Below are 4,860 nucleotides of genomic sequence, written 5' to 3'. Positions count from 1 at the left end.
AACCTATGTATCATAACTAGCTAGACTATTATTATTCTAGTCCCACTATTTTTTTTTATAATTTACCACAAACCTATCTATTATAACTGCTGTACTGTATCTACTATTTTTCTAATTCTATTGATTTGTATAAATATCAATGATGAATTGTGTGCAGGTGCACCGAGATATTGTGACTGATATATTAACCAGCAGTGACAAACTGTAAGCTTAGTAATTAATTATTATAGGAAATACCCTGAGTATACATGCTTCAGTATTTAATTATTATAGGAAATACCCTGAGTATACATGTTTTATAATGAATACAATGCCTAACTGGCAGGAATAATTTGCCACAAACACCCACCTCCGCCCCCACTACCCACCCCCCGATCCTATGCCGATGTTAAAGGGACAGCTTATATGTTCCTACCCTTAATGTTGGAGGGCTGGTACCTTTAAGATTTTTAATTTTTTCAATGGTTTTACCAATATAATTGTGTATGAGTACCAGAAATTATTCTTTTAGTTAGAGGATACCGGCTGATAAGCATATAATAAGCAATTTATACTTGGCCTATACTCAGTGATTTAAAAAAAATAAAAAAAAAACTTGAGAAAAGTAATAAATGAGTCATCCATGTCAGTTGGATTTTTTATTCATTTATAGTTTAAATTTAAATAACAAATAGTCGATTAATTAAAACAGAGAAGAGCAGACATGTGCTATTAGCATTACTGGTATCTAACGCATTAAGCAAACATCGGAATACGAGGTTCATTTAATTTGCTAATGCATTTTCATTTCTTAAATCAAACATGCTCAATTTACGATAGCATTTAAGTACCGTACATTAAATCCACGCTGCACCTGAATCTAATGTGTATTAGTAAAAAAAATAAGATTCACCTGTTGCCCGGAGCTACTACGTCATTAATTGTATTGAAATTTACTAATTTTGTTCTATAATCGACTTTTCCGGTAAAAATAATATCACTGCAACCACACAAATTACAATACCATTCACTTTTTATGGAGGTATATAGTATATTATTACCATAATGCCTCCATGCTCTTTCCCAGCTCTTCTTCATTTCTTTTTCTCGTTTTTATTGGAGACGCCTACAATGTCGGCTTGGGAGAAAGCAAAAAATAATAATATACAATAGTGACTGTCAATTTATACGGTTCACGCCGACACCAATGAGCAGCATGCACCAGTCGTCATTTTTAAATTGGGGGTTCAAGTTGGAATAAGTCCCTTCCGTGGTTCCATGAGCTTCCTTAACACATAAATTTTATTTTGCTGTGCATGTTGGTATAAACAAATGACCTTCGATCATAGTTAACTGCTACCAGGTGAATGATCTGCATGCAGAAGGGGAAATTACAAGGAACATAGTACTGGTATTAGACCTACACTTCCCTTATAGGTTTCTTTGTTCATTGTTTAAAAACATTAACCGGTCATTACTCCTATCGTTTATAAAGCACGGCAGCTTTACAGTTATTTTCTGTGTCATGAATGATGATTGGTATGGTGCATGCTGCTCATTGTAAAAATTGAAAGTCACTATTGTATATTATTATTTTTTGCTTTCTCCCAAGCCGACATTGTAGGCGTCTCCAATAAAAACGAGAAAACCAGAAATGAAGAAGAGCTGGGAAAGAGCATGAAGGTATTATAATATACTATATACCTCAATGAAAAGCGAAAATGGTATTGTATTTTGTGTGGTCGTAGTGATATTATTTTGCAATTGACTACCCAGCTAATGAACAATATTACGTTATAAAAACATTATAATAACGTTAAAGTTTGGTGTTAAAAAAACGTTATTTTGTAGAACCATAAGTAGGCTTACGTAATTATAACAACCTAATTTCACAACGTCATGGCGTTCTCGTTCCTGCATGTTGTGTGAACGTTATTTTGTGATATACTAACCAAACGTTCGTGAACGTTCTGTATGTGCACGTTATACTGTACCATGGAGGAAATATATTTCCTCCATGACTGTACCATGTTTATTAAATAGGTAGGGCAGGGCCTATGTATGGTAGGCCTACATTAAAATCTATGTAATATATTCAACGTAGAAATGATTGAACAATTATTCTTAAGAATTATTAGTTCGACAGAGGTTTGGGTTACTGAGTATATAGCCAAGCTGGAAAATATTGCGACCATATTATGTAAAGGTTTGAATATCAGAGCTTCAGCGCAATGGTAAGAACTCTCAATCAGCCTCGCTATTACCAGGGGTGTGCCAGCGGCGGCCGTGGCAGCCGCTCCCTCCCCCTTCCCCCGTCGGGGAGAAAAAATATGTAAATTATAATGGCTGTTACCACTATATCCATAGTTCGAGTCGTACTGACGTCGAGTTGGTTTTCATGTTTTAATTTTTATTTCTTAATATGATTTTATTTAGTTTTCATATCATGTGTTTTGTACTTTTTTATATGATTTTTAAAAAATTGTGTTTGGTAATTTCAATAATCCTTCTCGTGGAAAAATCCCTGTTCTGTTTTACAGACATAATAAGTAGTTTTTATTCTTGTTTTATTATTGTTGTTGATGTTGTTTTTGTTTATGGTCTTGTCATTGTTTTATTATTATTTTCGTCGTTGTTAGTATTACTTTTATTGTTATTGTCATAATCATCACTTCCATTGTTAATATTGTTATTTAATATATTATTATTATCCGTCATTTCTATATTTATTATCTTCTGTCGTCTCTAACACACTCATAGATAAAAAATTGATGATGACGACGATGTTGTTGATATGACGTTGGTGTTCATGATCATTGTTTTCTAATTGTTTGTTGGCCTACCCCTGATTCCTGAGAATGATATAGGTCTAATAAAGCACAACAAAATGGCCTAGGGCCTATATTAGATTTTGAATTTTATTTATTAAATCTTCGACCAATATATTATTACAAAAACTCTTAAGCTGGCCACTTCACTGAGTTTCCGTCGGCCGACGAATCCGCCTCTGCGGCGCTCCTGTGAGTGTTAGACTGCTGATTAGGGAGCTTTCGATCGCACGGCGCGGTGGGTGGGTGGGGTGGGGGGAATAGAACGTAATGACGTCACTAAAAAGTCATCTGCTCATGCGACAGAGAACGTCGTCACGCGAAAATCGAAAGCTTCCCGGTGTCAGTCTGAATATCGTGGCGTTGCGTTCTCACCAAAGAATCGCGTCGGCCTACGACCGTCGGGAACAGAGTTAGTGTCGAGCTTTAACAGATATAAAGGTGATCTTATCCGTACAATGTCCGTACTAAAGTAAACAGTAATAAGCACCCTCCTAACAGTTAGATGTTTTTTTTTTATGGACTTTTCATTATTATTTATTTTATATGTTATATGCTGATTTGCATCAAACAGACAACAAGTAAACTGTTACCGTATTATGATGTACATACACTTATACAAAACTTAGATTAGGCCCTATATACAAAAATATAAATATATCATAATACACTGGTGTCTCAATAGCCTTAAAGCATTTCGGAACATAAAGAAAATAATGTGTTTTTGATATCAATTCAGAATTAAATTCCTATCATTAGGCTTATCATATTATTGATATTGTTATTATCATTATAATCATCATCATTATAATAATATTATTATTATTATTAGGCCTATTATTAGTTCTATTATTATTTTATTTAAATTATGAATATCATCTTCGTCACCCTTATGTGGGCCTAAGTAAAAACTACTAATGTTGAAGGCGACTGTGTGACGTCATTACGTTCTACAATTTACAATCGTCATCGTCAAGCTCCGTATGAGTGGCTATGTGACGACACTTAAAAAAGTAGACGTATCTGTTGTTTCTTATCTTATATTGCTGTGTCTTTATATTATGTAAATGGGAATACATATTAGGTAAATCGTATATAAATGCATGACTAGATAAAGTGGACATAAGTGGCATTTATTGATTTATAACAAAAGACGTATTGTCACATCGTCCTTCGTCAAGTCATTGTGAAGACGATCATAAATAATTGCAAAAACATAACGTCTTTGCGTGAATAAGCTTTCATACTTCACACCGAAAACAATTAAACCTAAGTTCTCTATTTCTCGTAAAGTACCTCTATGACGTAGAATATCTCCATGCCAATTACCATATTGGCTAAACACCTTTAGTAAAATCACTGAAGATAATATGAAATGTCGATCTCATTTAGAGATACGGAAATGCCATTAACCATTATTTATTGCCATGTATGTTTATTCATCTTGTATGCGTGTGGCTACGCGTGCGGTACGATCTATGTTTTTTTTTATTTGTTCACACGTGTGGCAATATGCCAATCTGCGTCGTAATACGACCGTCGCGACGGTCGCGAGTTGGGATTCGTCGGTCAATATTGTAAAATAAAATAATTAGTAATCGACAACAATTCAATTCTGAAGTAACATATAATACTGTTTTAATTACATTTATGTTGATAGTTTTTGGTTGGTGTCTCCTAAATAGGAGTACGCCCATTCGGGGGTTCCCTATTAAAAGAAGGGACACTTTTTTTTCATTTGAAACACGAAATACTTACAAACAATTTAAAGATATATTTGATATGTACATATGCCATACAAATGTGTCATTAGTAAATGCAGATCTCCCTGTATTCCATATCAACAGATCTATTTCTAATAGATAAATTTAACTACCTGAATTGCATATTGCGAAAACTTCAGTCGACTTCCAGAATAACTAATTTTCTATCGACTGTGTTTTATATTAAACATGTTTTTAAAATCCTCGAAAGTTAATAGTTAATGCAATATTCGAGATTAGATACTCCATGAAAGCACCGGTTGTTATTTATTATATATTATGTTGTTTTA

Source organism: Anneissia japonica, unplaced genomic scaffold (genome assembly GCF_011630105.1).
Source record: "Anneissia japonica isolate Jap-2015-1 unplaced genomic scaffold, ASM1163010v1 scaffold652_len952628_cov199, whole genome shotgun sequence".
Lineage (NCBI taxonomy): Eukaryota > Metazoa > Echinodermata > Crinoidea > Comatulida > Comatulidae > Anneissia > Anneissia japonica.
This window is presented reverse-complemented; position numbering follows the sequence as displayed.